Here is a 22350-nt window from a genome sequence, read left to right on the forward strand (position 1 = left end):
CCAGCCGGCTGCGGAGGGGCAGGGCAGGGCAGGGCGAGCCGGGCTCCGAGGGAGGCCTCGCCTGCTGCTGGCGTCCGCGGGTCCCAGCACGAGTCCTTAACCCGGGCGGGGCGGGGCGGGGCGGGGCGGGGGACCCCGAGCCCTGAGGCCCACTCGCGGGACTCCTGCCCCCAAGGGCCCCGGCCAGGTCTTTTGTCCCGGACTTGAAGTTGGTTGTGGAAGAAGGGCCCTTTGTGCCTCCGAGCCCCCACACCCCATCCTCTAGGGAAAGATTTTACCACCCCCACAAAACCACCATCTCATCTGCTTCATCCTCCCAGAGGTCCCCATGGCACCAGGCACAGTCCTGAACACGTTCATACCACCCAGCTCTGCAGAGCAGATTTGCATGAGCGCCATGCCAAGCGCACTTGGCTATCTCACCTCTGATACGGGAGGTGGCCACAGTTCAGAGGACAGTTCTGGAGGTCTGTGGAGCATCTGGGGCTGTGTCCTGGATTTTACTCCCTAGAAGTCGGTGGCTTTAGCAGAATTTATCAGCTGGCCATGGAGACACCAAATGTCTGGGCTCAGACTGCCCTTTGGATTCTGTCTTAATGATCTAAAGGGGGCATGGAAGGTCTGGGCAGCCTCCACTTCTCCATACTCCTGCCTCGGCATATGTTTCGAAGGTCTGGGTGGCCTCTCACACATATGGCATGATCCAGAAGGATTGACGGTTGCCAAACTAAACCATCAGCTGCCAACATGCCCCACTGGGCTATGGGTGCAGGCAGCATAGCTCTAGTCAGGTCCTGCTAGACATCCACTGGCTTGCCACAATTCTCCCCTGTGCCTGGAAAGGGCAGACACAATTTACTGGGAAGGAAACCATAGAAAGATCCAACCAACTGTCGTGCTGTGAAGCACAAAGGAATCTTAGCCCCATGCCCAAGACAGTACAGTGCCCAAGTGGATACAGTGACTGAAGTGCTATTCTATAGACACCCCTCCTCCAGCTAGCCTGACTCAAGCCGTGGTACTTCAGGAGTGGGCATCTCTGTACTGAACACACAAGGATGGAGGTATGGACATACTATGGATACAAGAGGATACTCCACAATCCCTCTGCATACTTTTACCCCACAGTGGACATGTCTACATGCATACATTTAATGTGCATTAGCCCGATTTAAGACACATTAAGGGCACATGCCCTTAATACACCTTTAAAACGGCAATTTTAGACTAGTCAAGCCTTAATTTGATACCTACATAAAGTAGGTATCAAATTTGCATGTGAATAGCTAAGTTGCATTCTTTGGCAACCGGTGCCACCTTAGTCAGGGAAGGCACATGCCTCCCCTTCCCCCCAGCGACCAGTCAGCAACCAAGGGGATCCCCCCCATGGCCAATCTCATCAACCAGGAGTTGTGGGGCGGCGATCACGCTGACCAGGAAGCAGCTGTGGAGCTCCCAGAAGTGGCTGCGGAGCTTCATCTGGCGCTCCCACTCCCCGGCCAGTGCTCACAGGGAGGGCACCAGCGCTCCTGCCTGCCCCCTCTGCCTGTCACCTAAGCAGAGAGCACAGCGTGTCAGGGGGTGCACCAGCACTCTTAGGGATTGCACGTGCACCACTGTGCACTGTGCACCCCTTTGCATTGCCACTGGTTGCATTAGTGAACACTAATGCACATTAATGTGGTGCGTGTCCATGGACTTGGGACTTACTTTAATCCCAAATTGGTCTGCACACCCATGTTAATAAGCCTTAGAGCATGCACAAATCACCTTAATCCACATTAGGCTAATACGCATTAAGTTTAGGCATGCATTAAAGCACATGTAGACACCCCTAATAAATGGAAACTAAACTACAATAACTTACCCCTCTTTCATTAAGGGTTAGGTTGCCCTGGTTTGATTTCCATTTATCAAAGGGGTAAAGAGCATTCCAAGGCCCATGGGACATCCAATGTGCGGTAAAACCCCATCCCCTTTTCTCCCACAATAAATTGTCCATATACCCATATATCCACAATAAATTGTCTATATACCCATATACCCAGGTCTACAGCAAAGTAAGGAACTGAAAGGTGAGACTGGTGGCTTGTAGAGTCCATATGGGGTAGTTGTATCAATAACATACAGAGGCTGGTGTGGGAGAAGATTAATAGTCATCAAGGCTGACACCTCTGATGGAGCAAAGCAGCTAGAAACCATACGTTCTGAGGTACAGGCTCATGGGAGATTATGCTAACAATGAAACCAGGAAATGTAAAAATTGATGTAGTGGATATAGGGAAAATGGTAGAGGGATCTGTAGAGGGACTAACATCAAATCAGTGGGTAAGGAAGAAATGATATGGATGACATGGAAGATGTATCAAAAGACTGGGAATTGCAAGGAAGAGGAGGTTTCAGTAATCAGGACAAGAGATGACCAGAGCAGGATGCACTACACTACAAAAGAAGAAGTGGCACTATCTGTCCCAAGCTTGAACGTGTAGGGTAAAGGAGAGGGAGAAGTGGCTGATAACCTCCATGTGGTAAGTGTGGGCAATGAGAAAGAGGGGCATTTCACTAATCATGACAGACTGAGGAAATATAAAAGGCTTTGATTTTAAAAAAAGGTATCCCGACAATGTCAGCGAGTTGTCAGTGATCCAATAAGAAAAGTTGGAGAGATCAATGCTATATTGGACTGAAGAGCTGGGCAGAGAGCAGGACAAGTAGGTTTCTAGATGTGACAAAGGTGCTGCAGATATGCCATCCTGCTCCGGTTTGGCATCCTCTCTGTCCACGTGGTTCAGAGGAAGGTACACACAAAAGCAGTGAAATTCCCAGTAGCTTTTTTAAATGTGTTGCCTTTTAGCTTCATTGGTAGACCCACTTTCCTTATATTATGGCAAAGGACAATAGAAGTGTTTGACATACCTTCTCTATTCCATTCATTAATCTATCCATACCTTCCTCATGTTCCCTCTTAGTTGTCTCTTCTCTACACTAACCAGCCCTTTTCTTTTCAAGTTCTCCTTGTCTGAAAGCCCTTTCAGGTCCCAGATAATCTTTATTGCCCATCTCTAGATTCCCTCTTTTTGCTGCTTCTCTTTGAGATATAATATGTGTACAGACAGTAGTTGAAGCCATGTGAGTTTGCTAGCTCAGAGATAAAGAATGGGATGAGCAGAGAAGGGGGACAAAGACAGAAATCTATGGTTATCTATAGAAACAAGGAGAAGTAATGACAAAGGAATAAATGCAGACTGTGTAGTGAGAGTCAGTGCTACAGAGGCTGAAGGGGTCAATAATGAGAGCAGTCAACTTTATCAAAACCAGTAGTCAGGTAAGGAGGATAAGATTAGAGTAGAAGCCTCAATATTTGAGTAAGATGATGTTCTTGAAGTTTGTGGATCCAGTGGAGTGGGAGGGGCACAGAAGCTGGATGGACACTCCAGTCTGATTCAACATGTTGGATTTTCATGGAGAATTTCTGTGTAGAAAGTGAATTTTGGTGTTAATGTTACCATAATTAGAAATTTAAAGCCATTCTTTGCTTCTGTTGTTAGTAACTGGATGATTCTGAGGGGGAAGGTAATGCAACAGGATTTGCCAAGGGCTTCAGGTTCAAGATCTGAATCAGAAAAAACAGGAATAGCATGACTTAGTAATAAACAGTTACACCTACTGATGCATCATACTTGCCAGGTAGTGTCTTGCATGCAAATGTGATGGGAGCCATCTCGTCTTGCCAAACTATGCACACACAGGGAAGTTGAAATTAGTCTGGGAAAATCTGTTCTGTGAAAATGTCACATAGAATGAAGGCATTGCTAATAAGATATGAAGCTGTTAAACAAAAGGAGAGTCTATTATCAAAAACTTCCTAGTCTGACTCACAGGCTAAGTCTATGCTAGTAGTCTCCACATCTCACTGTCTCACTGGATCAGATTTACACTTAGCTATTTGTGCCCCCATGTCTTTGCCATGTGTGATTGTTTCAGCAGAAGCTCCAGCACCGCACAGGTAGACATTCCACTGTCCCCATGCCAATGTCTGGAGCAGGGTCAAATTCTCACAATTACCTTCACCCAGTCTCATAACATTTTCTGCACCTACCCGCCCCAATTTTCCAGCTATTTTTTAAAATCATCAGTCCCTTGAATTGGTTTTCATTCACTCCCTCAATGTGGATGTTGCATAGATCCATAGAGTTCATTTTTAGAGAAACTGCATGGTTTTGCTTTATTTGCAGAACTTCAGTGACTAGTGCCCAGTGATTATGGTGTGCATGAAGGTGAGACAGAAATCGGCAATGAATGGGACAAGTGGATGATATAGAGAGTGCATAAAATTATCAGGGTGAGATAGACACTTCCTGAGTAGCTGCACATGGTGGAGTGGTGCTATTGTGTTTAAGAAATGAGCACTGCAGGATGGGACTGTATTGTGGTGTAGACAGGCTGAAAAAATGTTGGACATGGAAGGCCACCACCCCAGTCAAGTGCAAAGCTAGCTCCAGCCCTCTTGTTCAGACCCATCGGAGCTGCTTGATAGTGGAAATGGAAGTGGCAATCCCACTCCGGCAGCTTGCAAGCCCAGACTGCTATCAATCAGTGGACAATCAATTTGGGGTTGGAAAATCTACCGTGGGGATGGCTGTCATCTGGTATGAATGTCACTGGGCATATTCTGCTGTACAGAATTGTGACTCTGGGCAACTATGTTGACAGAGTAGATAGGACACATAGCCCAGGTCCCTTGCTTGCACCCTGGAAAGACTTTACTGATTTGGAACAGCCAGATACCAGGGCAATGACAAAGCCCAGGGAGAAGCTATATAGTTAATGAAAGCTTTAAAAGAATGCTTTTACCATGAATCTTTTGGGATTTGGGGCTGAGGGCTGAATTTAAATTAGTTAAAAATAACCCTTTTGTTTTCTTTGTCAGGTAATATTTGCCAGTAACACTACCATGGCACTCAAGCACCATATTTTTTTATTGAGTACAAGTGGAAAAACAATAAATACAAGCAATTCACTGATAAGGAAGAAAAGAATAATTTATGATGGTGTAAACTACTATTGCCTCACCAAAGAAAGTACAAAAAGCTTGTTCCTGTATGAATCAAAGGTTTGCATGAGTATTCTGAGCTCCTTAGAGTGAAGTGGAGGGGATAAAGATGTGGCTTTGTATTATTAGATGAATCTGTGAACAGTGAATTGTTCTTTGGGTACCAGTGACTGCTGGGGAGAAAGTGTTTGCGCATCAGCTCTATAGTATTTGCAGCATGAGACCAGTCCTGCCAGTGCCAGCCTTTTGGCCTGCTATTCCACACACAGGTATTTCATCCCATTCCTTATGCTCCTGGTCAGCAGCCTCTGTGGCCTGGAGAATCCCTGGGTATCTCTATACCATTTCCACAGAGCTTTTGGGAGTGCTGCTTTCATTGATTCCCTGCTCTGCTCTGCTCTGCTCTGCTCTGACTGGTTCAAACCCAGCAAAGAGACACTGTAAAGCTGCTCGCAGGGTGCACTCACCCATTGCTTTCAAGCATGCCAGTGACAGATCTCATGAGTAGTGTCAAGGCAGGGCTGGCCTTACAGGTGCACAATGTGGGTGACTGCCCAGAATGCAGAGGTCAGGGAGCACCCTCCCCCCACCTCACACGCACTGCCTCTGCCACCCCACCAGACTGCACCCTGCACCCCTGCCTCTGCCTGCAGCAGCACTGCTGCCTTGGGCTGAGGGGTGGTGGAAGTTGGCTGGCTACCAGGCTCAGCAATGAGGAGGAGGTGCCACTACCTGCTGGACAGGGGGGAGCAGGCGGGCTCCAAGCAGCGCCTGACACCCTGCACTCATGGCTGGCTCTATGAGTCCTACTACTGTATGAGCCTCGTGTTTCTGCCGTTCATGTCATGGGTGCCTGTTTGGCACTACTCACTGTTTTCTGGGCTGGTAAGAGACGAACCCCCCATTTCTCTCCCCTGCCCTTCTCCTGTTGGCCTGGTTGGCTACCACCAGGGAATGCCATGGGGAAGCAAGTCTAGCGATCCAACCCAGTAGCTCCTCCCAGGCTTTATTTCATAACTTTCGCTAATACTACTACATATGTCAACCCAAAGAAAGAGAGCCAAAATACAAGTTTGCTCAGGTCACCATTTTCCCTAAGGCCAGCCCTGTGTCTGGAGTTCTGTCAGAGCAGCTTCTCTGCCTCATTTCCAAGTTTGGTGGGTGCCAGGTGGAAGACAGCAAGGAGGCCACGCTCAAGAATGCTCCTGAAAGGCTACACAAGCAGTTTGGACATCCCCACTAAGAACTTGTCCTCCCTTGAGTCAAGATGGAAGAAAGCAACATCTGCGTGGTGGCAGCCAAAGGCAAGCAAACGGCTGAGCCAGAACACTGCCTCTGCTGCCATCCAAGCGTTATATGAGAGTGACTGGTTTGGTCCTGGGGAAAAAGGACTTCTAAACCAAACAGTGTCCTCTGCAATGTTGACATTAGGTGTGTACCTATAGGTTTTTTTATATTCCTATACAGCTTCTTTTGTTATGCTCAGGTATCTAGGTAAATATATCTTGTTTGTTCGTTATGAAACACATTTCAGATATATTATAGCTGTTTGGATACTTGAAATTCTATCTTGTTGCTAAAACATGCCAGCTACCAAAATGCACCAGTATTCACATATTTTCTTACTAATAACTAGTTGTAAAGTAAACTAGCTACTTTACAAATCTATTCCTTTGTTCTCTAACTACATGAAAGAGCACTGTTTTTAAACAGAGGTGGATTTCAGTTATCCTAAAGAAAAAAACAAAACCCATACACTTAAAAAGCATGCCGTTTGATACCTACCTGAGCTCCTTTGCCTTTCTTTACCAGACTTGACTTGGTTCCCCTGGCTCTGGCCCTAATCTGTCTGAGTAGAGAAAAGTTCGTGTCTCTGCATTGCCACCCACACCCACTTCTCCCTCATCCTCACTGTGCTCTGCTGAAGTTACTTCTTCCAGGTCATGTGTGTGTCCACAGTCACAATCAGGGTAGACATGGGGTCCTTGCCACGTATGGCACAGAGCTCGTCACAGTACCAGGAGGTTCCTGTGAAGGCCCCAGATTTTCTGTTTTCTGTGTTTCCTCTGACAGGACTTCATCTTCACCTGACATTGTTTCTGGTCCCTGTCACACCTTAGCTCCCATTCCTTGCACATGTCCACATAGGCATGTCCATTCTTCCTCTGCCCCACAGGGTGTGCTGATATAGACGCTTCTCTCAACAGTGTGGAGGAAAGCTTTTCTGGCCTGGGTGTACTGGAGCTCAAAGTTTAGCTGGTGGTCTCTCTTCAAATGGAGCCATGCTTGTCTGATTGCAAAGGGGAGCTGGGAAGTGTGCTCCCAGGGGTGAGCTAGCAGGAAAAGAGCATTTCCAAAACATGCTGAAGATTTTCAAGTGAGGAGGGTGGACCTCCAGTCCCTGGGATTCCTGAGCTGAAGAGTTCAAAACTATGACTTCAGCATCATTGTTGTGGGGACAGAGGCAATGCAAGCGTGTCTATGTAGGATTGTTAGGACAAACACAACTTCCATCTGCATCATGCCTGTGGCTGTATGTTAGCTGATAGCTTGTGTTTTTTGGGGAGATTATTCTATATGGGCAACCAAGAGCTGGGTTTCAGCCACCTTGGATCAAATTTTTGTGTCGAAGCATGCAGTACCAGTGGGTGATTTCTGACTGTGCAAACTTTTAGTACAGATAAGTGATGAACATTATTGGGCACACTTTCATCAGAGTGTTTTGTTGGGGGTAGCATGTCAGGAAAATGAGTGTGAAATTGGAATTTTATTTTATCATATATTTGTGAAAGGTAATATAAAAATGTTTTGATTGATTGAAATTTTCAAGAAACTGCTGAAAAAGGGCAGAGCCATATCTTATTCAGTTTCCTGATTTCACTTAGAATTACAATTGCTGATGAAACACTTCATTTTCATTTCCACATGGTAAGCCTCCTCCTCTGCTGATGTCATCTCTTCCTGTGTTAAGACATGTTAGAGTCTAGCCTAATTGTAAACTGCTTGGAACAGGGAAAATGGCTGAGATTCAGCAAAAATACACAAGAGTTTGCATGATCTCAAGGATGAAATATCTCACACCTCATAGCAACACACAGCTATGTACAGTACCAACCAATTTGCCTTGTCAGGGCCTGTGCCTCTCTTTTGTCTGCAAGGCACCATCCATGTCTATTTCTGTACTACATACAAATATGAAACTATAATAGAGACTAATGGAGCGAATTATATTTCCTGATTTGTTCTTTTTTGTTTGAATGTTTTGTTCAGTAGCATGTGTGTGCTCTTCCTGAGAGGGAAGCCACCATCTGCCTTCAACAATTCAACACTCCCTGTCCTCTCCCTGTGCCTGGTGGCCTTCTAAGCACCCTCAGAAAAGATACAGAACCAAGGGGTTAGATTTCTTTAAAGTATTTGGGTGTCCATTTCTTGAGACCTATTGGGAGATGTTTCTCTGAGTCCTTGGAGGGAGAAAGCCTTCCCTTCCTATTATCCTATTTGTTCCTTTCTTTGTCTTAGCCCAGGGATATGAGCTGAGTTTCAAAGGGACTTCTGCCATCCCGCACTTGGGATCAACCAGCAGCACCTACATAGTAGCCAGACCTAGATTTCTGGCTGATTTGATGTTTACATACAGCCTCCTCTGGAGACAAGGGCTTAACAAATCAGTGCTGCCCTCAATCTACATAGTTAGGGAGGAAGAGGAGTCATTCTTTACTGATACTGGAAATTTGAAAATCATAAATTTTTCCTTTCAGAAGAACTTCTCACCTCAATGTAGATCACTCAAGTTAAAGAGCAATGAAGACAAGGAAACTTGGACCGTAACTCAAGTTAGCACTTGAATTTAACTTTAGGTTTCCATATAAGCATTACTGTGAGCTAATAACCTGAGTAGAACCCAAGTTATCTTGTCTTTATTACCACTATAATTTTAGTTAGCCCACCTGATTAAGGACACACCTTTTTTTTTCCTGCTTCTTCACTTTGTTTAGCATTACCTGTACATTGGCCATACTTGAGAAACTTAGCAGCAGCCCCATTTTGCTGGTCTTCAGTTTATAAGTGTTGTTTCATAACAGCTGATGGGGCTAAGGAAAGGTCTTTCCCTGTCCTGGACCAATCAGAGGCCACTGGCTTCTGGTTTAGTATAGGGCAGTCCTAACTCATGCCCCAACTGCTATGATCCTTATGGACACAACAGCATCTTTGCTACAGGTGGAGCCAATGGAGGTCTTGGCTATGTGCCTAAACTCCTTCCAATTTATAACTTACTTCAACACACCCCTCAGAGGCAAGGCTCACATATCTGGCTTTGCTGATTCTGAGCCAGGGGCAGTACATGAAAGTAAGACTTTGAATCAACTAGAACAGTAATTCTTAACTTCATTAGATTCAAGGCACCACCCATAACTTTTGTGGATTGAACAACACCCCATTTTAATCATGATTTTATTTATTACAGTGCTTGCCTCGTTGCAGAAGACCCAGGTAGCAGAGGTAGGGGAGCAGCGAGACAGGAAGAACCTGAGTCAGCCCTTATCTACTTATCTCCTTATACTTCTTGTTGTACCCTTCAAAAGATTTCATAGCACTGCTGTCATTAAGCTCATTTTCAAAGAGTTTAGTGAAAGCAGTGCAGCCTCATGCTAAAGATACATTTATACCAGGGAAGAAACATTTAATTGCTGCAGCTCCCTTTTCAAAGTTGCATCAAGAACAGAATTGTGCCCAATGTAGACTTCGATTCTGCTTTCCTGAGGGTCTGACTAGCATTAACAGTTTGACCTTTACTCCATGTGCCTTAGACTGTCCTGGCACCTTAATGAATTAAGAATTGTATCATGTAAGGCTTACCTTTCTTTAAAGCACCTACAATTAGAAGCTTCCACCAGTTTAAATAATTACAAAATCACTGTAGTTAATCCAGGGAAACTTTTCTAGTCCAGACAACACCTTAGTTGTCAGGGATGAGCTACATATACTGAATCTGACCACAGAGCAGGGGAATGGATTAGATGGTTAGTACCACACACTGTGTGTCTGGACAACTGGTGGCTCATGAAATTATGGCAAACAGCCTGCAGATCACACTGCTCCAGCTTTCAATTCAGCCTGATGGCAAATGTGTATGATGGTCCACAGGATACTGTGAGAACCATTGCCCCCAAAATATTGGGAACCATTGGACTAGGGCTAAGTACAGACAGTCAAAAAGCCCAAGGCTGAATCAATTCAATCTTCACAGGTTAGTCTAAGATATATAGACAGAACTGATAAGAAAGTGAACAGACATTCACTTCCATAGGCACCAACTCCGTGGATGCTGTGGGGCTCAAGCACCCAACAAAAAAAAATAGCAGGGTGCTCAGCACCATGAGCCACAGCCGTGCAAAAACCAAAGTCAGCGCCTATGTTCACTTTTGATTCTGGAAGTGCAGCCATATGCCTGCAGTGGCCCAGGCCAGAAGCTGGGGGGTGCTACAGCATACCTCTCTACTTGGCTGGAGCAGCCATCTTGGGCCGAGGCTGAGCCACCCACCCTGCAAAGAGGGTTTGCCGGGGAGGTGCAAAGCATTCTGGGATGCTGGGAGACTGTGAGTTAGCTTGACTCTGGTGGAGGATCTGGGACAGCAATTAAATAAACTGATTTAACCAGTTTATGTGCACTGAATTTCTGTTGTGTTACAGATTTGAACTAGTTTGCAATCACTTACGCCAGCTTGCATGTAACTTCTGTCCCTAGCATCTCAAGTCCCTTTCAGCCCTATATTTCTATGATTTTTATGTTTTCCTTAGCATTTCTGTTCAAAGATAAAAGGTAGTGTCCTCATCAACATTTAAAATCTGGATTAAAATATGCATTTGCTGTTGTTTTTAATAATACTTAATTACTGATTATTTTCCAGTGCTTAATGGGATAGTGCCTTGCAGCTCTTTAATGAAGAATGCTTTATAAAAGAAAATTGTTATAAAAAAAAGTACCAGGCTGAATTGCATTGCTCATGAATAAATTCAGAAATAGTGACTCATATGTGAGCTGGATGGTGCTGAAAGACTGGTTAGGCCTAGGGAAAATGGATCTGTTCTGGGTCAACTTCTCTTTTCTATGTGGCATCCTAGTGTAAAAATATTTCTTTCCTAGTTTAGCAAATAGCTTAGCTGAGGATTGTTTCTATGACTGCCAAGACCTCAATCAGCCAAAGGGCCAAAAATGGTGAGGGCTACATTCAAAGAAGGACTTCGGCACCTAAACATGACTTGTACAAACTTTAGCTGCTTATGTCCAGAATGATCATCCAAAAAAACCTCTGCTTAGCCAGCCTCCCCCTAATGGCCATTCTTCAGGCACTCCCCTGCTTGTTCTGGAAGTTCTTAAGGGATCTGCAGTTTTGCTTTGGCTCTTGTCCTGCCTGAACAGCCAAGTGCTTGGCTCATTGGTCACCGTTGGTACCAGGGAGGTAGGCAGAGTGATACTAAAAGCAACTGAGGGTCTGAATTGGTAGAAGAATCCTGGTTTCTTGTTTCCAGTAAGCTACTTTACCAAAAGTGGGCCCCACTACCATCACTATTTATGACGAAACCACTGAGTGCTGCTCAGCTCTTTGAAAGGCTAGATATAGGTCCTTACCCTCAGGAGAGGATTATAGGATCTGGGTCCTGAGTGGACGGTGGCACATTCCTGCTGCCCTGACTCTGGCACCTGAACTCCAGAGAGGGGCAGCATCTCCTGTGCTCAGCATCTCCTACTAGCTACCTTTAGCCACCTGTGCTGACTATAGGTGGGTCTTTGCTCAGCCTGCAGACTGTTCTTGATCCCATTCTAAACCACCAATTCCCCCAAGCACTACAGAGGGAGATGAGGTGTGCAACTCCAGGCTCCAGATTCTACTCCAAGGGCCTGCGGTGCCTAAGTTGTAGGCACCTATGGCCGTGAATGCCGTGTGCCCCCAGAGGCTGGGGGGACATGACAAGCCCCTGCAGGCAGCAGCAGCGTTGTCAGCACTGGGACCGTGGCAGTGGCAAGCAGGGAGCTTTTGCAGGCAGCGGTGGTGCTGTTGGTGGCAGGGTGGTAAGTGCAGATGTCACCTGCAGTGGCGGTGGCAGCCAGCAGTAATCCTGGACAACCCACAGAAGCTGTCGATGGTGTCAGTGGCGGTGGGGTGGCAAGCGGCAACCACCTGCAGGCACCGCCATGCTCAGGGAGAGCACATGCACCCGTGTGCACCCCCTATGTGTTGCCAATTCCTACGGCTTTTATTGAATTTGCTCCGTGATGAGCATGGAAAATTAGTGCAAGTGACAGGAAGAGAGTTGTGTGCTTGGTTATATTACACATGTTCTATGCATCTTGTATGCATACCAAATATGGATAGTCACTGAAACACGCATAAGGAAGGCCCAGATTCCTATGTGGCAGACCTAGGTTATGAGGTAGGGCCCCCTAAGTTATACAACATTTCCTTACAACTTCTTTCCTCTTTTCTGTTCCTCCCCCCCGCATTTAGTATAGCACAATCAATGCAATCCCCTTTGTTATTTATTCTTATAGCAAATTCAAATTATTTTATGCTGCCACAAATGTTCAACTAACTGCCAGGATTGTTTAGCAACAACTGGTTGTGCACCCAGGAGGTCCTGTGAGATGTTTCTTGTTTCCCGGAAACCAAGAGGCAGTTGGAGTTTTGGATGCTGGGCAGGGAATTGTTGTCAGAGGTTGGAATGGCTTTCCTGTTGTGGAATGGTAGTTCATACTTCTCAGCATCATTTTCCAACTGTCTGCAGTCTCAGGCAGACATGACTGCCTGATTGTACATTTGACGCACCCTCTGAGAAGTAAAACTTATTTTTAAGTGACATCTTAGGCTGTAAACCAGGAATGGGCAAAATATGGCCCATGGGCCTGATCTGGCCCACTAAGGGATTTTATCCAGCCCACAGCAGGTCCCTTGGCTCTGCCTTGCCCAAATGTGGCTCATGTGGCTGGTCCTGCCTCCCCTAAGCATGCAGTGGGGCTGGGGCAGTGCAGCAGCCAGACTCAGCTTCCTGGCAGCCCTGGTGGTGGTGGCTCCTTCTGGCTGCTGCTGCCAGTGTTACTGCCACCACCGGACCTGACCCCTCTGCCCAGGCACCCCGGCCTGTTGGCCCCACACCCATCACTGAGGGCACCAGATGATGCTTGTGGGTGGGGCCTCCATGGACACTGGCCCAGGACCCCTGCAAGCAGAGAGCAGTTGGCAGGGCAGATGGGATGGGACCATGGGCAGGCAGGGAGTGGCATCTGGGAGTGGGACAAATGTGTGGGTGGAGCTGGGACTAGGATCATGGGGTGGTGACAGTGCCAGGGCCTGGAGCAGAGCCATGATGTGGGGATCAGATCATGGCTCTGCCTTGGGCCCCTGCCCTGTGTGTCACAGCCCTGAGAACTCAGCCCCAGCCCTAGCTTTGCCCACCTGCAATTCCCCCACCTGTAGCCCCATTCCATTTGCCCAATTGGGCACACCCTACCTATGGGAGTCTCAGACTGGATTCCATGAAGACCCTGCCTGCCCACCTTCTCTGTCTGCCACCCTGATTGCAGGTACAGGGTGGATAAGCCTGGGCTGGATAGGATCAATTGCCTGCCCTGCCCTGCCCTCCCCTCTCCTGCCACGCCAAGCTAGGTCACCACCAGGGATCTGGGCTTTCCATTTGCCACAGAAGAATGCAGTAAAACCTGCATTTCCTCATTTTAAGGAAAAAATGTTGGAAACAGGGGGGTTCCCCTGCAGGCTGGCAGAGTTCCAGCTTGTAAGGGGCTGGGGGGAGCAGGAGAAGGGCAGTCAGGCAGGGGGCACCATGTGCATGTGCACGCTTACACATGCACATGGCAGCCAGGCAGCCTGGAGAGCAGCTCCTGCAGGTAAGTCTGATGGGGGTGGGGATTGAGGTCCCCATAGTGAGGGAGGGAGGGAGTTGGGCAGGGCTGGGGCTGGGACTGGGGCTGCTGCCCAGTCTAGGCGTTGTGTGGTGCTTGAGGCCCAGGGCTGGAATGCGTGACTGCAGGGCCCAGGGTGGGAGTGGGACGGGACTGCAGATGGCTTATCTGAGGGGGCGACTGGCTCCCCACTGCTGTGTGCACTCCCCAGGAGTGGCATGGGGGGGGTGTTCCCCCCAAATTTGTCCATAGGCCAGGGGCAGGCTGCCCTCTGTGGGCTTAGGCTCCCCGCCCTGCTACCCTCCCCCAGGGGCCTCCGCAATCTAGTGAGTGGGACCTGACATGGCAGGGTAGCTCAATGCCAGGCAGGGAAGCTGCAAGCCCCACTCCATGGCAAAGTGCCCCCTGCCTGCCCAGCAGCAGTGGGGGTGGCAGTGCAGATTTGTGCCCCTTGCTGCTGGGTGGGAAGGAGATGCCTTCCTGTGGTGGTGCAGGGTTTTTGGTGGTGGCATTTTGCTTCCCCGTCTGGCCCTCCTCTGCCCTGCTGTGCTGGGTCCCAGCTGCTGGGCTGCGCATGCCCCAGAGGGAGGGCAGCAGGTCAGGGAGCTCAAAGCCGGCAGCAGGCAGCCTGCATCTATCCCCCTCCCCTCCCCTCAACAGGCACCACTTTGGCCATGTCACACATGGAGGAGGGGGAGCCGGGCTACATATGCAGTTCTGCCGCAGCTGTTGCCACCTCCCTTGAGTGGCAGCTGGGGCTCGGGCACTCCTGTGGGGGAGGCAGGGGACTGCGGACCCAAATCCCTGGCCCCATAGCCCTCACAGCTGGGGGCCTCTCTGGCAGGGCTGGGGGGGGCAGGTTGCTGTGGGTGCAAGAGTGAGGGGCACCAGCAGGGCTGGGGGGCTGTGGGTCGGGAGTGAGGGGTGATGGTATGGGCAGGGCACCAGTGTATCAGGGCTGCTCAGCACTACAAAGCAGTGCGGAGGGATAGCCACAGAAGAACCTGCATCCCAGTGAGCAAAGGGAGCAGGGATAAAAAAAACCCAAATCAAATGCCAAAATATATAGGTATTTAGAATTTATTTTATTATAGTTATTGAGGCAGTGGTAGGCTTCCAAACTGCTTTAACATTGTAAATATATCAGTAAAACATTGTGTTCAACTGATACATACATACATACATACATATATATATATATATAATTTTAATGGTGGAAAAATGTGGATTTGGAGGCTTTTAATCAGAGAACTGCACATTTTTATAAGAGAATTTTCAATTTTTAAACAGAAAATCAGGATCCCTTGTTATCACCACCCCCCTTCCCCATTGCACCGAGTCAAGTCAGCAACCCCAGCCCCCCAGTCCTCAATAGTTCACCAAAACTCCCTAAGTGGCCCTCCAGCCCATATAATTGCCCACCCCTGCTCAGAAGAATTCAAAGAGAAATGGATGTGGAAAAACGCACGTTCAAGCTATCACATTACATATGAAGCACAGTTTACAAGTGGAATTGCTGAAGAAAATCAGGGTGTGTTCCATAATCTGAATAATCCTTTCAAAATGATAATCCTTCCATAATCTGACATACACTCCTTTGAAAATGATGTAAGAAGAGTGATTTATGGCAATGCCAGGCAGCATTATACTCTCCATCCCTACACCTGTGTGAATTTGGTACAAGACAGACAGCTGGAAATCTCCTCCAGGGCCTAGGAATATGCAGATTCTGTGCCAGACCAGTGCTTCATCTGGCACAATATGCTATCTCAGATATTTCATTCAGAGGAGGGTATAGGAATGTGGAAGTGGGGAACTGTATAAGCTGTCCACCAGAGAGATTTTTTTTCCTAACCTGCTCCCTTACCAACTTGCTTTTACTCTGAAGTAGGAAGGCTTACATACAGCCTAATGTAAATGCAGAAAATTACCTAAATTATAATTCAGTCCTTTTTCAGACCCTTGCTAAAGTCTTGGGTGCAATGCTATCTTGTAGCAGTTAATTCCATAGAGTAATTCCAGTGTTAAAGATTTAAATTTGATGAGTTAAAATGTAATGGAATTCCCTCTGTTCTTCTGACCCCCACTGAGAAAAGTTAAAGCAAACCTGACATAGCCTCACTTGCTACATTTTGTACACCCCATCATGTCCCCTGATAGTTGTCATGTTCTATACTATACAGCACACTCAGGTTCTGTGAGTGCTTCCATACTCACAGCTCCCTGGTGGTGGCAGAAACTACTCTGCTGTCAAAACAACACCAGTACTCTGACCAAAAGAAATCTCTTGCTGTTGTCATTGCTGCTATCTAGCAGCCTGCAACAGGAAGAGGTAGACATGTTCATACCAGACTTGTTCAACCGCCACAGACCTTTTACCTACTTGAGGTGTGATTGACACCCTGCTGACAGTTGATTAAGTAAAGCTGCATGGTTCTGATCATGCATGAATCATCCAAAAGCCACATGGGTGTTCATATACTTTGGCAGCTTCCCTGTGGGAGTTGCTGTCTGCTACCAGAACTTCTGGTGTTGGGGGCTGCCTAGTGCGGACAAGCCTAACTTAAGATAGCCTCAGTCTTTCTATGTTTGCTCACATAAAAATCCTCCCCATGCCTCAGAGCAGTCTCAACAATAGGCTGGCAGGATTCGATTTTTATCGGTAAACACTGACAAATGTCAGTTTCACCTCACACTCACAGATGGATGGGAAAATATTTCCAGTGCTAATAATCCAAATTTATAGAAATGGAAAGTAAGAAAAATGATGGCTGATGGAGTGTGTGATGACAGAGGGAGTAGTCCTACAGACCGGTTCTGACAGCAGTTTGGACTGTAACGTCCAGAAACCCCAAGAGATTGGGAGCAGAGGAAGAGGAAATGACAAAACAGATGAGGAAGCTATGGGAGAGCAGAGCCAGGAATGATAGCAGCTCTGCCACTCACCTGGTGGCAGTCCTACAATAGTTAACGTTTATTGCAGCAGGTGGTTAAACTGCCTTATAATAATAGTGGAGGTTTTTTGGTCTCATTTCAGTAATTCAGTCACAAAATAAATTGTGCACCCCCCATACCCATAATTTTGTGCAATCCTGAATATTTAAATAGATAAAAATCAAAATAAAAGCTTAAAAACAAGCATTGATATTATTCATCAAAAAAATAAAAATTAAAAATTGAATTCTGCCAAGTCTACTCATCAGCTGTCTGTGAATTCTTCTATTTCTGCTCATTCCTCACATTTTTTGGAGATTACATATCCCTAGCTGCACTCAGCAGAGGATGAGAATGAGTGGGGTCATCTCATTGTCAAAATGATTTTTGCTTCCATATACCTCCCAATATTTAGGTTGTTTTCTAGACTGCAGCTGCTCATAGAGGTGAGGTGTTCATTGAGTTGTTAACAGGGCACTCGGGTCAAACTTTAGTGTCTGCTGTTAATTCAGAACACGAGAAGTAATATGAGTAGCTCAAGTTATTCCTTGTGATGCATTTTAAATTCCAGTTGTCTACAACCAGCCCTCCAGTATTCTGAGGTGCTTGTACATGTGACGCCATTACCATGTACACATGATGAAACTATCACTTTGTGTAGCTTAATGGCATCACACTATACATGTGCAAGAGTTTTGGGGGTTTTAAATGAGTTTGCATTGTTGCAAACTAAAGTACACCCAATGTAGTTTAGTTTGCAATGTTGCAAATTTCAACAATGCAGCTGTCAGCTCACCCCCCAGGCCTTAGGAGAGGCAGGCAGGCTCTGCCAAAAAAAAGAAGAAAGATCAGGCTACTCACTGCTTCTGCCTTTAGCAGGCTTCTGCGGCTGGCATGCAGTGGTGTACCATGGATCTCCGATGCCTGGGGGCCAATACTTGCATTTGTACCCCTACCATCTACAGCCAATCACTGAGCAGGGAGAGGGGTGGTCCTCAAAGGCCAATCAATAAGCTGGGGGGTCCCCCATGGCTGATTGCCAAGCTCAGAAATGCTGGCGGCAGAACCAGAAGTGCCGGCAGTGAAAAGAAAGTGCCACTGGGGGACCAAGTACCCCCTGGAGGGCCCAACCAGTGCCCCCCCAGGCTAGTGCCTGAGGGCATGGCCCCCCTTCCAATCCTGCTCCTCCCCTTGGTACTTCACTGCCAGCAGGACACCTGGGGCTGCCTGGGAATGGACTGGCTTGCCCTAGGGCAGCACAGGAAGGCAGCAGGAGGGTGGCTGGGTTTGCTGGCGGCTGGAGAAGGCATCAGGAAAAGTGCACAGGACACAGAAAGCCCAGGCAGTCTTGGGAAGTGTTGGATCGGGTGCCTGTGAGCTAGGGCAGCACCTGGCCAGCTAGCAGCCCTCGTGGGAGGTCCCACACAACATATACCATCCCTGCTGCCTTCTCTGGCTGCCAGCAAGCCCAGTCACCCTCCTGCTGCCTCCCCACACTGCATCAGGGGCAAGCCAGCCTGTTCCCAGGTGGCCCCAGGTGTTCTGCCAGCCATAGGAGCCTGCTGAAGGTAGAAGTGGTGAGGAGCTTGATCCTTTTTTTTTTTGGCAGAACCTGCCTGCCTCTCCCACAGCTGGGGTGTGTGCTGCTGATAGGTTTAGCAGCTTCTAAGCTGAGGGGGTGGGCCCGGTTCTTTCCTCTGCAGTGGCAGCACCCCCTGGGACTGCCTGGGTGAGTTGCTAGTGGGCCAGGTGCTGCCCCAGCTCTTAGGCAGCACCCAGCACAATCCAACTGTTCCCCAAACCTGCCCAGGGAGCATTGCCCAGCTGGCTTCCAGAGGATGGGCTTGGGGAACAGTTGGATAGAACTGGATGCTGCCTCCAAACTGGGGTAGCACCTGGCCCACTAGCAACCAGCCCACACAGCCGCAGGGGGCACTGCTGCCATAGATGGAAGGACTGGGACCCCCCACAGCTCAGAGACCACTCAGCCCACCCACATCTTGCCCCCTGGCTGTGGGCAGGCTCTGGCTCTGACAAAAAAAAAAAGGATTGAGCCCCTCACCTTAATGTGGTGGAAAAATTGAAACAGTTTAGTCCTCAGGGTTTTATTTTGTGCCCCACCATTTCAATTTAGGGGGCATAGAACAAAACCCTGAGGACTAAACCCCCCATCACGTGTACAAGTACCCCTGAAGCCCCTTACAGTCTTCTGTAGTCTTTACTAACCAAGTTAATTTTGTGTCATCTGAAGATTTTGCCAACTCTAAGTCTCTCTTGTCCAAATGACTCCTCTTTGCATAGATAATTAAATATTTATTAGGCTGGAGTGAGTCTTATGGTTAAGGTACTAACCTGAGAGGGAGGCCAGAGTAGGATTAGACCACTGGTTCTCAACCTTTTTAGACCTGAAGCATCCCTGGATAGACTTGATGCCAGCTCTTGGCTTTCATTCTTTTCTGCCTACAGAAAAACAATAGAGCAGTTTTTCTTTTGCAAAGAACTCAGAAAGATTACACTATGGATTTCTATTCAAAATCTCTGGGCTTATCTTGTGAATCACATTTGTAAACTTAATGGTGCTAACATTGTGTGGCACTCTGTGACACCCTTGAAAGGATCTCAAAGCATCCCAGGGCATGCCATATCACCCTTGTTGAGAATCACTGGATTAAACAATTTGATGGCTCCTTGGGTGCCTCTACACATGCCAATTTCAGGCGCCTTGGCCATTTTTAAGGAGTATTTTAGGCTATTCACTCCTAAATCTGATACCTCAAATTTAGGCATAAATAGCTAAAGCACCTTAACACATATGTAGATGCACTAAGGCACATTAACACTGTGTATATTGACTGACTTGGGACTAACCTTAGTTTCAAGTCGGTCCACACTCTCTGTTAATGCACCTTAGCGTGTGCATGTGTAGACGCATGTCTAAATTGCTTTAATGCACATAAGGCAAATGCACATTAAGGTTCGGTGCACATAAAAGCACATGTAGACATGCCCTTTGTGCCATAAAATCTGTATATCTATGAACTCCAGTAAAACAAAGGGAACTAACGAAGGCCAAGGATCTGACCTGTTGCTTCTTTTTTACAGCCATCAAACAGAATCATAAAAAGGCACAATTTCAATTCTTTTCTTTTGCCTGATTGCATCAGTAGTAATTGTGCTTACCTAGCAATTCTCCAAGTTTACTAGGTGCCTCCCGGAACTATAGAGAGGTGGACCTGCTCTTCTGATGAGTTTATGATCTAAAAAGAGACAGGGAGAGGAGAACAGGGAAAAGGAATAACACAGAGAGATTAGATTAGCCAGGTCTTCTGTGCATTGTATAATAATAAATAAAGCAACGTTACAACACACCAAGCTGAACTACAGCTGATATCACCAGCCCTGTTTCCTTAGTCTGAAGTGTCTGAACCTGGTTCTCCACTGGCTTATACCATGGAGGCATTTAGCACTTTGCAATGTGAGTGTAAAGTTCTGTTACTCTAATTTAGTAGCATCTTAGACCCACTTTGTGCTTACTTGGTAGAGGTCCAAAGAACTAGCCAATTTTGGAAGCCAGTGGGAGATACAGCCTCAATATGAATCTTATTAATTTTACTCCATAACAGCAAAGCAGAAGGGTGTTATCTCATTCCCACTGGCTATTTTGCCCAGATGCCTGAGCAGAAATTACTGGGAATGCCTAAAATGATTTTGAAAAAGTGAATAAATGTCAAACTAGGTTTGTCAGTCAGAGCTGCACTTGGAGAGCACTCATGTCTGTGAAGGGTGGATACCTGCTAAAAGGAGATAATTATTTCCCTTGCTCACCAAGGTGTTATGAGGAGACATTGGCTACTCTGTGGGAAGGGCTTTGATGATACAAAGCCCTATAGAGAAAGTGTTCCAGGAGTATTATGGTGCTGGGAAGAGGGAACGCCCATTGTTAAGGCCTGATCCAACCCCATTGAAGTCCTGCTGCTAGGAATCTTCTTCCTGGCTTCAGTGGGCTTTGAATCAGGTCTTAGGACTTCTGCTGCACTTCTGGACACTTTCAAAATTGGTTTGCAATTTCCAGACTGTTGCAGGCAGAAAAAGTGGAAATTCTGAGCTTAGAAGAGGCAAACCCACTCTGCAGTATGGACAGGGTAATCCTCTGCCTGCAGTGCCAAGAACTGAGGCAATGGCAGTCTGATTTATGTGCCTCACTTTGCACATATACAGCAGGAGGCTGACTGATATTTTTGCTAGGATTCGGGGATCTGAACCTGTCCTCTGCAGCCGCCTCTCCTTTACCACTCCTGCCCTAGCTGTCCCCAGGTGCTCACCTTCAATGCTGCTGAATTTAAGAGAGGGCTAACGAAGAAAAAACCCCAGCATGAGGGGCACTCACTCTGTACATGAAGCTTAGAAGTGGCAAATTTACTCCATTGCTGTATGAAAAGCAAACACAGGATGGTGGGTGGCGAGCAGGAGAAATGCTGCCTGAAAATATTGCCTGAAAATCTCAGAACCTGTACTTTAAAGAAGTTTTACTCAGAATGCAGGAACAAACCATCCCAATATGCACAAAGACTAGCCAGTTTGGCAGAAGACCAGCTTGGCTTAGCAAGGAACTAGTCAGTAAACAAAGTCACAAAAAGGAAGCTTATAAGAAGAAGAATCTTGGACAAATAAATAGAAAATAGTATTTTCTCGGGCATGCAGGGATAAAGTCAGAAAGGTCAAAGCACAATTGGAGTTGCAGCTATCAAAGGATGTGAAGGGTAACAAGAAGGGTTTCTACAAGTATGTTGGTAGCAAGAGGAAGATCAGGGAAAGTGTGGGTGCCTTACTGAATGTGGGAGGCAACTTTGTGACAGAGGATGCAGAAAAGGGTGAAGTGCTCAATGCCTTCTTCACCTCAGTCTTCACAGGCAAGGTCAGCTCCCAGACTACTGCACCTAGCAGCACAGTTTGGAGAGGAGGTGAGCAGCCAACAGTGGTGAAAGAACAGGTTAGGGAGTATTTAAAAAACCTGGACATGTACAAGTCCACAGGCCAGGATGGGATTCACCTGACCATGCTGAGGGAGTTGATGAGATTGGAGAGCCATTGGCCATCATCTTTGAAAACTCTTGGCTTTCAGGTGTCCCAGATGATTGGAAAAGGGCAAACATAGTGCCCATATTTAAGAAAGGGAAAAAGGAGGATCCAGGGAACTACAGACCAGTCAGCCTCAGCTCAGTCCCTGGAAAAATCATGGAGCAGATCCTCAAGGAATCCATTTCTAAGCATTTAGAGGAGAAGAAGGTGATCAGGAACAGTCAGCATGGATTCACCAAGGGCAAGTCATGCCTGACCAACCTGATTGCCTTCTATGACTAAATGACTGTCTCTGTTGATGTGGGAAGAGCAGTGGATGTGATAGACCTTGACTTTAGCAAGGCTTTGGATACGGTCTCCTACAACA

This window comes from Gavialis gangeticus, unplaced genomic scaffold (genome assembly GCF_001723915.1).
Source record: "Gavialis gangeticus isolate Ggan-Ray unplaced genomic scaffold, GavGan_comp1, whole genome shotgun sequence".
In the NCBI taxonomy this organism is placed as follows: Eukaryota; Metazoa; Chordata; order Crocodylia; family Gavialidae; genus Gavialis; species Gavialis gangeticus.